This window comes from Phaenicophaeus curvirostris, chromosome 19, assembly GCF_032191515.1.
Source record: "Phaenicophaeus curvirostris isolate KB17595 chromosome 19, BPBGC_Pcur_1.0, whole genome shotgun sequence".
NCBI lineage: Eukaryota > Metazoa > Chordata > Aves > Cuculiformes > Cuculidae > Phaenicophaeus > Phaenicophaeus curvirostris.
Window position 1 is genome coordinate 2,258,752 of NC_091410.1, and position 12,801 is coordinate 2,271,552.

Genomic DNA, 12,801 nt, shown 5'->3' on the forward strand with positions numbered 1-12,801 from the left:
CCCTGGAATATTTCCTCAATGACAGCTCTGAATCATTGTGGACAACATCACTCCTTACCCTAACTGTCCTGAATTACAGATAATTAAGTAACACGAAGATATTTTCAGAAGGTTATCCTAAAGTTATTTTCAAGATCCGGTGGGTCTCTTCCAACCTGGTTATTCTGTGATTCTGTGATCAATAGAAGAGTTCACAGATATATTTTTAAAGGGGCCCTTCACAGATAAAAAAACTTCACTGAAGCTGCCTCAGATGTACAAATACTCTGTTCTGTAAGGACAATTTTTATTTTAGAATAGAATTACTTAGAAAATTCTTCCTATTATCCATTAACCAAGATAGGCCCTTCTCTCACCTATACTAGGATTTTATAACTTACAAACAAGGAGAGGTTCAGGCTTGACATTAGGAAAAAATTTTTCATGGAAAGGGTCATTGGGCACTGGAACAGGTTGCCCAGGGAGGTGGTTGATTCACCTTCCCTGGAGGTGTTTAAGGCACGGGTGGAAGAGGTGCTAAGGGACACGGGTTAATGTTTGAGAGGAATGGTTGGACTCAACGATCCGATTGGTCTTTTTCAACATGGTGATTCTATGATTCTAATATGGAAACAGTTTCTTTATTCTAATAGTCACAGCCTGATCTGAGCAAACACAGAATCACAAACAGTTCTCACGAGGTACGAGATAAAAAGTGGAATCTCACATTTGTGTTTTTGAAGCGCTGGTTTGCAGTTAGAGCTGAGCAGCTCTTACAGTGCAATCTGAAACGTCAAAGGCCGGCAGAGGCCCAAGCTGGCCATGCCCAGAGACACTGTTGGTAGTTTAAGCAATCTAAAAAAGTGATGAATCCAGGAGCTTGGCTAAAGGACTATAATCTCCCAAAATCCAAACAACAACTGGCTCAGACCTCCACTCCTTATGTTTCTAGAGAGAACTGACTGGGTTCCATCAGTTTTACACCCAAGGAGAGGCAAAGGCACAATAATTGTTATAACATTGGATCCTGAAAGCTCTTTTCTGTATCATACATCACTTTTTGTAATTTGTACAGTTTTACTTAGATTCTTAGCCAAAATTTCCTCCTTTTTCCATGCAACCATATAGGTAATTCCGTTGCGCACTCCAATTTATTGTTTTGAATTTTGGCTTTTAACAATTCTGTACTTACTGTACGTAGGGTTTAAAACACCTGGAGCCTTTTGGAATGGAAGGATGTAATGGAATATAATTAGGACAGAAATATTCATCAAACAAGCAAGTAATTTAGGAATTACTGTTATTGCAGTGATGAAAATCCAGAATAGAAAATACAATGGGTTGCATTTCACAATAATTTGGGGCAGAATCCTCCAAAGTGTAACTTCCCAAACTCCTCCAGCTGATGTGCCTAACAGCAAGACAGAGGGAGAGGGTAACAATCTAAAGCTTATCAAACATGCTAATCAAAGAAAAAAATTCACTTTCCAAAATTAGACCTTTTGTACACAGCAATTTTGTTTTCACCAGCAAAACTCAACCTAATGTTTAGAACAATTGTAAAAGCAGGGTAAGATATTAATCTATAAAGATTATAAAGAAATACAGCAGAAAGTAATAGGATTGGCCTCTGACTTTTAAGACTCGGATGTTAGAGTAACTCAGTGTTTCAAGAATCAAATTACATTTTTAACATAGTTCAATGAAACAGTGGAATAACCATCAGGGTAACTCATCTCTTGCTGCAGCTTAAAGCCTGAACAACACCCTGAACACTGCAGGGGATCCAGTCTAAATGACATTTTACTGGAACTGATGGCACAGGGTTTGAACAGCAAGATGACTTCAGAGCAATGGATTTCACTTCCACAAGTAAACAGGACACAGCTGATGACTCTTGGTCTCTGAATTTTCAAAGTCCCAAAAGCTTCCATTCTGTAATCACTTACAAAGCTGGAAGCAAGTATTTTGATGACCCACTCTAGTATTGAGGAACACTGAAAAGGAAGAACAGTGAAACCAATGCTGAAAATTCATGGGGGAAAAGAAAAGCTGCTTGCTGGAAAAAATGAGACTCCATATGTTTCCTAATGTCCTCACTTCTCTAAATAATATTTAGTACCTTCTGCCCTGTGCCTTTGGCTTTTCTTACTCTTTTCTAGTTTGAGCTCCAGGAGAGGCATTATTGATGAACGAAATGGTTCCAATGAAGTTAAAATAAAGATGAAGTTATGATTTCACTCTAATTTCTTCTTTTTACATGTTGAATAGGATCATTAATTAGACAATAAAATATCACAATCATAGAATTATAGACTCATACAATCATAGGATAGTTTTGGTTGGAAGGGACCTTAAAGATCATCTAGTTCCAACCCCCCTGCCATGGGCAGGGACGCCTCCCACTAGACCAGGCTGCCCAAGGCCCCATCCAACCTGGCCTTGAACACCTCCAGGGATGGGGCAGCCACCACTGCTCTGGGCAACCTGTTCCAGTGCCTCACCACTCTCATGGAGGCACCACTCTCATGGTGAAGAAATTCTTCCTTATATAATACAGACCTAACAATCCTATGCTTGTTTCATATATGGAATTAAAGGAAGAGAGAGATGAAAAGAGAGATTAATATACTTAAAACCTTACTAAAATGTTCTCTATGGTAGTGGCTATAAATTTGCTTTTTCTTAAAATGACCCAAACATGCTATCCACACAACAAAAGTCTTCCTTTCCAGAAGATTTTTCCAGTTATACCTAAAGTCTATTTGTTCACAAGCAAATTGAGTTGCTGTTTTTACTCATCCTCCCCACCCAGAAAAACCAAACCAACAACCATGTGACAATTCCTTTCTTTAAAAAAAAAGGAACAAAAAAAAAAGCCATATTTGGGGTTCTCAGCAGCCTTTTGTAAGATTTCCATGGATGTACCGAACTCATTGGCAGAGCACGTATAAGCATCTCCCTCCTGCAGAAGACAGCATTGTCAAACATCAGTTAACCATGATCTTTAGTGAAAGATGAAAGCACAATAAAATACACTGAACAAGATAAATGCACATTATTGAGAACAGCTGCATGCTGATCTTGCAACAGAGCAGGAAAATAACAAGTGCATAAACAAGTTAGCATTTTTTAAGAAGTGAAATATTCACACTTCCCTCTGCCCTACCATAACAGCAGAATGTTTCTGCACACAGACTTTCTGCATTTTCAGAACCAATGCAACTCAAGAATGCTTACAGCATCATCTTAAGAGACCCCAAATTTCAGGAAAGCCAGCACACTAAATTTCAGGAAAGCAGACTTCCAGCTCTTCAAGGAGTTATTCAGGAGGACCCCTGGGACACAGTCCTCAGGGACAAGGGAGAAGGACAGAGCTGGCAAATATTCAAGGACAGTTTCCATAAAGCGCAAGAGCGCTCAGTCCCCAGCTGTAGGAAATCAGGCAGAGAAGGGAAGAGACCATCGTGGCTGAGTTGAGACCTACTGGTCAAACTCAAGAAGAAGAGGGAACTGCACTGGCAGTGCAAGCAGGGACAGGGAACCTGGGATGTGTACAGGGATGCTGCCCGGATGTGTAGGGATGAGGTCAGGAAAGCCAAGGCACAGCTGGAGCTGAGCTTGGCAAGGGACATGAAGACTAACAAGAAGGGCTTCTATAATCAGGTACTTCAATAAGTATCATGACATCTAGGCAGAGATAATCTTCTATGAGAAGAAAGGCTATTCAAATAACAAGCAATGCAGGAAGGATTATACCCAGACCAAAGCACCTTCTCCTCAAAATATGCCTATTTATCAGTGCCCATAGAGGGAAACTTCCTGAACCAAAAAAGCTAGTAGGAGACATTTACCTTATCCTGAATGGTTAAGACCAGGTTTTGTTAGTCGTGCATATATCTTGCTATATAAAGGAAAGGTAGATGTCACCTGTGCTGTCATTAAAACCTACCTCTCTTACTTCCATTGGATTAACTCCACCCCCACGGATGTGCCACCTGCAAACATCCTGAAAATCAGAAGAAAACTTGGCAGGTGAGTGAAAATGTTTCTGTCTTCCCTCTGTATTGACTTTGTTGGCCTTCATTCGTGGAATATTTTAAATACTACTCAGTGTAAAAAGTTTTCATTTTCTTCCTTTGTATCTCTCCCAACCCCCAATAAATACACATATTTATGTACCGTTTCTCTAAAAGATTAGCAAAGTTTTAGGTGCAGTATCTTCAATGCCGGCCGTTCCAAGGATGCCTCAGCAGCATCCCTGCTATGTTTTATTGGAAGCATCATGTGGAAATCCACCACAAAAAGAGCATTTGATTTAAGCAGCCCAGGATTTCTTTGCAGAATACTGAAGCAGATAAGCAAGACCAACTTGATGAAATTTATGAGCTCCGTTTCCAGTTCTGCTTCTTAATGTTCTTACTTAGAGACAGTAATTAAAGCTCTATATAGCTAATCCATAGTTTGTAAAAATATATTGGGACATATATATTGAATGCTGTGTTCAGTTCTGGGCCCCTCACCACAAGAAGGATGTTGAGGCTCTGGAGCGAGTCCAGAGAAGAGCAACAAAGCTGGTGAAGGGGCTGGAGAACAGGCCTTATGAGGAACGGCTGAGAGAGCTGGGGGTGTTTAGCCTGGAGAAGAGGAGGCTGAGGGGAGACCTCATTGCTCTCTACAACTACCTGAAAGGAGGTTTTAGAGAGGAGGGTGCTGGGCTCTTCTCCCAAGTGACAGGGGACAGGACAAGAGGGAATGGCCTCAAGCTCCACCAGGGGAGGTTCAGGCTGGACATTAGGAAAAAATTTTTCATGGAAAGGGTCACTGGGCACTGGAACAGGCTGCCCAGGGAGGTGGTTGATTCACCTTCCCTGGAGGTGTTTAAGGCACGGGTGGACGAGGTGCTAAGGGGCATGGTTTAGTGTTTGATAGGAATGGTTGGACTCGATGATCCAGTGGGTTTCTTCCAACCTGGTTATTCTATGATTCTATGATTATATATATATGTGTGTGTGGTATATTATTGAATTATCTTCCTTCGAATTGTGATGGTGCTTTAGAAAAGCCTGTCTATAAAGTGCTGACATTCAGGAAATAAAATTATGTCAATAATAATTCTTGTTTAGTCCTGATTTAGCTACAATTTAACCAAATCCCCATAAGCTTCCATGTATCTCATTACCAGTAACACTAGCTAGGAGAATTCATAAAGTTTCTTTAAAAGGCAAGAATTTTTTTTTTTTTTACAATGTGACAAAATTACAGGGTGGTTCATCCAAAAATCTATGGTATCTGAGAACCAGAGCTGTATATTTAGGACGCGTGACACTGAGCTCCCAGTAAGTACATGGTCATCTCAATAACTAAAGTATCTTCTTTCATCGATAAGAAACTTATCTGGCACAGTAACAGCTAAACAGTCTAGATACTTCTACTAACAATCAGCATTTTGGATTTGATCTAGCTAAACACAAGATTTAAAATTTATATTGTTAAAAATACTGAAGTGTTTTATTTCAATTATCTTCTGCTTTTCTATGGGCCTAAGGCTTTTTATGTTTTAATTCAGCAGAATAAAGAAATGATTGAAGACACTATTGGCTCTAGGAAGGATGTTATGACCATCATTTACTGCAATCAAAAAAGAAAAAGACACAGAAGGACTATTTTTATATGATTAAAATCTTTCCAAAATTATATATACCAAGAAGATGGGGGTAAAATACATTTTCTGCTGCCCTCATTTCCAGCAGAGGAAGCAGTGTTCTTCAAACAGATGACATCTGTGAGGTAATTTGCATTAGATGTAAGAAAACAAAACACAAACCACACCCCAGTGTACTTACAGAGTATTTTAAAATTTCTAAAATATTATGGCAGTGCTGACTCCCCAGAGAATCCCTCAGGTCAGACAAATGTCCATTTTGGCAGATGTTCTTATCTTGCGGAAATCCATTTTTAAGAATAACTATTAAACATTTGACTTGGCATTGGCTCATGTCCAAAGTCCGCAAAAGGATGTTAAAAGTTTATTTTCAGCATATAAAGAAAGAGTAATTAAAACCCAAGGAAGTCTGAACTTTCTTTAGTGAATTTACATGAAAAACAAGAAGTTGGGGTGGTGCAATGAGACTGGGCCCGGCTGAGCACCACATGACACATGCAATTAAAGAGGATGGTGAGTATCAGTCTCTAGTAACCACAATCTCAAGAAGGGATCAGTAGCATGTGGAGGCCATATTAAACACTAATTACAAAGTGGTGTAAGCTGGGACTTTGAATATGCACTGAGGTTTTTCAGAAGTACCAAATTAAAATGAATCTTTAAGGAGGTCTCTTCCAACCTGGTTATTCTATGATTCTAATAAAAAGCCAAGACACAGCTGAATTCCAGCAGATCTGGGTGACATACACAGGAGGCCCAATTGGTGAAAACAACCATAAGAATAATACTCTCCTTGTCACAGAAAGAATGTTCATATTCTTCAGTGCATAAAAAAGAAATCATATTTTCTCCTCTTAAACATACTCCACTGTCACTATTAGGGAACAAACTCTTCACACAACTACTGCTCTAGTCCTCTGCCTTCCAGAACAGAAGAAGATAGTATAAATAGATAATATAAATAACTTTTAAAAACCTCTACTAAGAATTTCCTGAAGTCATAAATAGATGTATTTTTGTAAGTAATAATACTGGATAGCCTTATTTTAGAGTTACTGTTTCCATAGCCTAGAGAGAAATATTAAAGACTGGTAGTTTGTGTTGTGCAGTATACAGGGATCGAGTGTAAAGTACTAAAGGTCTAATGACCAGAATAGTTAGATTAGTTCATAAAGACACTTTTATGGGCACTGTTTTCTCTTTCATGAAAAATAAAATTATTTGTGACAACTGACAAGTGTAGATACTCACTCACCACAGGAAAATAATCTCACTTTCCTCTCTGTCCACAGCAAAGATTGACCAGAGCCTCCTCAGATCTATTCAGCCCATTTAGTGTAGCAAAAGCTTATTACCAGGGTTAAGCAAACGAATTTGACCTGTTCATATATCCTTCAAAACATGCCAGTATCCAATTCTTTTCTGTTTAATAGCTCCTAAATGAATTAATGCTTATATTAAAGCTGAAGTCCATAGGCAGCGCTTGCTAGGACAAACCTGGGCAGCACACACCAATCTGTCTCACACATGCTGCGTAAGGAGAACAGAAGGAAAACTGATGAAAATTAGCTAAGAAGAAACAAAGATTACTTAAGTTCTACATGATGAAGATTTTAAGCAAGGTTATGTCCAAAACAGAAGCATTAATGAAAAAAAAATCTGGGAAGTTATATGCAACAACTGTAAGACAAAACAATCAAGGGGAGATTGGTAAAACCTGGACTTCAGTAGGAGACATAGAATGAGAAGATCACCAGTAACTTCTTGTATGCAGGAAGGACAGAATTTAATGGAGGGATTTCTTGATCACCCCGAGCAGAGAGGTAATATTTCCACATTAGGTCGTTATGTTTAATGGCAGTTTAGCAAATCTTCACATATGCTTATAATCTTTTTACACCTGCAAAACTACACATAATATAGTGTTTACTAGACTAAAACATTGTCAAATTTAAGTAGAGAAATGGTAGCGAAATCCCTCAGGAATTAAGTTTCAGACTATAGAACTGTATTAACTGCTTTCTCAAACCAGTACATGAGGAATGGCAAAGCCACTCTGGAGGACAGATTTGCCTCTTCTCACTCCTAGATGAAGTCCTTGTCCATTCCACCCCATGACTTCAATTAAACAAGACCCGATCTAAAGCTTCTGAAAGTAAGTCAGGTGGCTAGAATGTCAGTCTGCCCATGTCCTGGGCTGACCAGAAGCCGTGAAGCAGATAACAAGCCCTGCTAACACTGCTGTTAGGCAGGAAATATTGACTGGGGTTCAGCACCACTCTAACCACAGTTGTGGACATTCTTTGAAATCACACAGGGATCTAAGAAGCTGTTCCTTTGCACAGATTCCAAAAATAATAATAATAATAAAAAAATCAGGTGCAATTACGGCAAATTCATGCAAGTTTTAGAGCTCCTGAATTCCAAATAGTACTGTATAACAAAATACTATTTTAGGAACAAGACACAGATACAGGAGACATGCATTATCTCCACCTTACGAGCTCTATCCATACAAACAAGGCTATCTTGTTCATTAGATAGAATAAATTCATTAGATAGAATAAATCCATGTCTACATGCAATGTAATTCCCAGCCTGCATAATAATAATGGTGACTCCCAGGAGAAAGCACACATGAGGGAGCACAGAGTGCAGGCTGAAGAGTGATCTGCTATTGCCAGGACCACTCTGACATTAGGCTAATAAGAAGACACAGCAAACAAAAGGCTTTGAGATCTTTCATAGGTGATCAAACTCCATTGGTATGTGGAATGTGAAATCACTGCATACTAAGGACTTTCAGTATTCCTAGACTCTGCTGTTGACTACAAGGTGGCCTCCCTCTTTTCTTCTTCTTCCCATTTTTAACTTTTATCCCATGCTCCCTTTCCTCATCAAGTAGCTTGGCCTGGCACAAGACAGAAAAAAACAATCTTCTGCCTTTGTTCCTGACTAGTGATAATAAGCAGGAATAAACCTACTACATCAATGTGCTGCATTATGCCTCTGCTGGAGTGCGTGGAAAGGGGTTTGGTAGCTTAAGGGTTATAGGGGCAGCTTCTGCTGGAGGCTGCTGGAAGCCAGAGCCGGCTGCTCCAGGGTGGACTTTCCTCTGGCCAAGGCTGAGCCCATCAGCGATGGTGCTAACACCTCAGTGATAACATGTTTGAGAAGAGGCGCAAAAAATGGGGGGCAGGGAGCAAGCAGGGGCAGCAGAGAGAAGAGAGAGACGCTGGCCCCCCACAACCTGCAGCTGGGCTGCCAGGGTTCAGTGGACCAGTTGCACAAATCCAGCCTGGATGCAGCAGAGAGGGAAGCAAGATGAGGGAGAAACAGACCAGCAGACATCAGATGCAAGAGAAATAGCACTGCAAAGAACATCAAGGTCAGTAAAGGAGAAAGAGGAGGTGCTCCAGATGCCCAAGTGGCAATTCTGCCGCAGCCCCTGGTGTCAACCTGCTGCCCATGAGGAATGCTAGTGGATGCCCATCTGCAGCCCTCAGAGGACCCCATGCTGGAGCAGGTGGAGGTGTTTGAAGGCCAGGGCCTTTCGTGGAAACTCATGCTGGTACAGGTCATGATGGACTGCAGTCCATTGGATGGACTCACATTAGAGAAGTTCATTTAGGATTATCTCCTTTGGGAGGGACCCCATGCTGGAGCAGGGGAAGCAGGTGAGGAGTCCTCCCTCTGAGGAGGAAGGAGTGGTAGAGACAAGGTGCAATGAACCGACTGCAACTCCCATTCCCAATCCCCCTGTGCTGCTCAGGGAGAGGAGGCAGAGAAAATCAGGAGTAAAACCAAGGCCAAGAAGAAAGGAAGGGTGGGTGAAAAAGCATTCTTTTGGAGATTTGGGGTTGATTTTGCAGTACCTTGCTCTAGTTGACTGGTAAAAAATTCGACTGATTTTTTTCCCAAGTCAAGTCTGTGAGGAGAACTGTGAATGATCCCTCCATGTCCTTATCTTGAACCACGTGTTTTGCCTTTGTTTCTTTTGAAGATCTCACTGTCATGACAGCCATATAATGCTCAGAATACTGAACTTAAAAAACTTCTGCTCCACATTAATACTGACTTCATGTTCCACTAAAGTTATTAATTTTAATTATACCTGTAAGAAAGAATCTACTCATTTTATTTCATACTCTTTCTGTTAATACTAAGAAAACCTTTATTTGTTATTTCAGTTGTTGATTTAAATGAATAAGTTGGATGCTAAAAGGACTGACAAAGTCAAGAATCAATGGAATCCAGTCACAAAATAGAGAAAGTTAAATTATTCAAACTAGTGCTTGATAAGCCTAGGTAAGGAAAATGAAGGAAGGGAAAAAACGGTCTTTATAACATGTTATAGAAACATGTAACAGCTTTCGGCACATAGAACAGCACAGGGTAGAGGAACAATGCAAAAATTCAAATAATAAGCGTAACTTCTAACATCAAGAAATGTCAAGGGAAGAGGGGTGGGGAGGAGACAGGGGACTTTGTTTCTAAGCTTAGTTAACCCTTGGGGGTGGTGGAGAGCCACCAATGCCTTTGCCCTACAGTTGCGCCTTGCAGAAAGGACCAGCTCAGCTATCTTATCCACTTGTTCATTTCTCCAATTCATTTTCTGATGGCAATGTCAGTTGACAGCTTTCCTGAGGCAGATGAACAGGCCTGTGAAGGAGCAGTGCCATGCATTATTCAAGTTCACTCAATCCATCAAGTATCTTAGAGCCAAACTAACCATCAAAGCTATGCAGAATTTAGTCAGTTAACACAGATAATGCAATAGCTTAAAATGCCCTTAGGCACTGTAGCACTTAATCTAAATCCAAGCTACAGTATATGCCAAAAACTTGCTTTAGAGTTTGCTCACCGCAAACCAGTGAGAATTCTTCATTGAAGAAATGCAAATGGTTATTCTCAATGTTCTCACATGCCCAGGTAGCCTACAGGTTTAAGAGGCTACTAATTCTACAACAAAAATAAAGGTGTCCAGTTCTGAGGCTGGTACAGATTCACTTCCCATTTAGCCAGTGAAAACAACAGGAAATACCATTCTTTATTTCCCTTCTCGAATTCTCATTCCTATTGTTGGAAAGATGTGGTCAACAGTGAGGAAGAGCGTGGCTATTTTATAAGCAATTCTGCAGGAAGAAAGAGTTATAAAAATGTGAAGCTACACACTGTTCATGTGCAAAGTCATCTTTTAGGAGTGCACATACACTCAAACTGAACAGCAGTGACAGGAAGAATAAACACCATGCCCAGCAAACAATAAGGTATCCAAAACTATTTAATATGGCTCTAAGACAGATGAGAGAGTCAGTGAGTTTTGAGAGTGAACAGTACACCTCATTTTAGCATCCTTCCTTCTCCTTCTAGTATCTGAGATCCATGGGAAAAGGAAAAATGAAAACCGGAAGAATCTTCCAAGTGCTGCATTATTCTTGAAAGCCTCCATCATGGCATAGCGACTTGGCAAGGTGTGGGCAGGTCCCTATGCATCTTGGAGATGGAAGCACATTCCAGAGCAGCTCTTTCACTTTCCAAGACAGTACTCAAAGCACATCGAGGGATTTCACCCCAGCATGCCCACAGCAGGTCCTGAGAAGATAACCTAGGAGCAGAAACTGCTAACAATTTCATCTTTCTGGAAGTACACTGAGACTACCTAAAGTCAAAAATCCCAGTGAGAAGAAGTTGCAAAACAGTGGAAAGTCTAAATATGCATATTAGAATTTCAGGAACAAACCAAAAAAGCTCACTGCTTTACAGGCATTTCTAAAACTTCTGCTTCCTCAGCCTCCCCCTGTGCTGGCCTGTCTTATGAACTGAAGCAGGGCCAGAACTTCAGATACAGAACAGAACTTTATAACTTTATTCAAACACCCCAGCCAACCTCCAAGGCCAGAAAATTCAGTGGCACGATTACTTTCAGGACAGCTGAGAGATCATTCTCTTAAGAACAATAGTACACCCTGACACCACCTCTGTGGTTATTTGGCATTTTACCACTGAAATAAATGTACTGATTGATATCAGAACAAAAAAACCCCTTTGATGTACAACTTTATTATGTTCATAATATGAATTATGTTCATAATATGAATTAGGACTATATAATATGAACTGCCACTCAAGTACTACTAAAACTATGAAACACTGTAAGCATTATCAGATTTCATAAGAGGCCCAATACAGGTGGGGTGATAAGCACACATCCCACCACTACGCAGCAGGTTGTTTAACAGACATTCCTCAGCTGAAACAACTGCAATAACCTCTGCTTTGACAAAGGATTCTCTGCTGCTTTGGAGAGGTTCAAAAAGTGTTTAATTCCCAGAGACTGATAATCCTAAAACTGTTCTGCTCTAAGACCTGCAGCAAATACCTTCCTCACAGATCTGGTCAAGTGACCTTTCCTTTCCAGAAACCTCTTGTACATTGAAATAAATCTCACCAGAGAAAACGCTGGAGATGATAACAATAAACTTATTTTTGCTGAACACTGCTGACAGTAATACAAACACAGTTTTCAAGTTTATAAAGGAGTATCTATGTCAATACCACTGTAACAAATTATTTATGTTTATTCTCTTCAGGTAAGTAGAACATATACACAAACCCTCTCTGAAAGATATTGTCCTAATTACAGAAACTCATTTAAAATCAAAATCCTATAGATGAAGAAACAGCTATCTAACAGAATGGGTTTGAGAGTTTATTTCCAAGAATAAAGAATGGTATTCTCATAATGTTTTAATTTGCAGGCAGACACAGGGAGAAACATCAGTTTAACTATTGACTGATTTATTATTGATAACAGCCCATACATTCCTTACAGTGTGCAGTTTCTCAAATATTAAAAACAAATAAACCACAGCTGGAGCCAAGCCTTTGCAGCTTTTCACATTTCTTACCAAGGCTACATAAAAAAGGCATTCTCCTTCGACTGCATACATTAGTGAAACCTGTACACTCATTTGAAAGAGAGTAGCACTGTCCCAATGAGATTTGCTTTACTGAACAGAGAAAATAAATATAAGAAAAGAAGTTCAATTAAAGCTACTATTCAGTACAAGGATTACAAATAAAGGGAAACAATCCACTGGTTATTGCTTTGCCCTCACCAGCCCTACTGTGAAATTTTCATATCTTTTTAAAGA

The 12,801-nt window shown here is 39.9% G+C and overlaps 1 protein-coding gene across 1 annotated transcript in view; it reads right to left on the minus strand.

Annotated features, from left to right (window-relative positions):
- The window catches only part of B3GNTL1 (UDP-GlcNAc:betaGal beta-1,3-N-acetylglucosaminyltransferase like 1), a 125,141-nt gene that overhangs the window by 95,435 nt on the left and 16,905 nt on the right, over positions 1-12,801 (minus strand). The gene's annotated exons all lie outside the window — the stretch shown is intronic.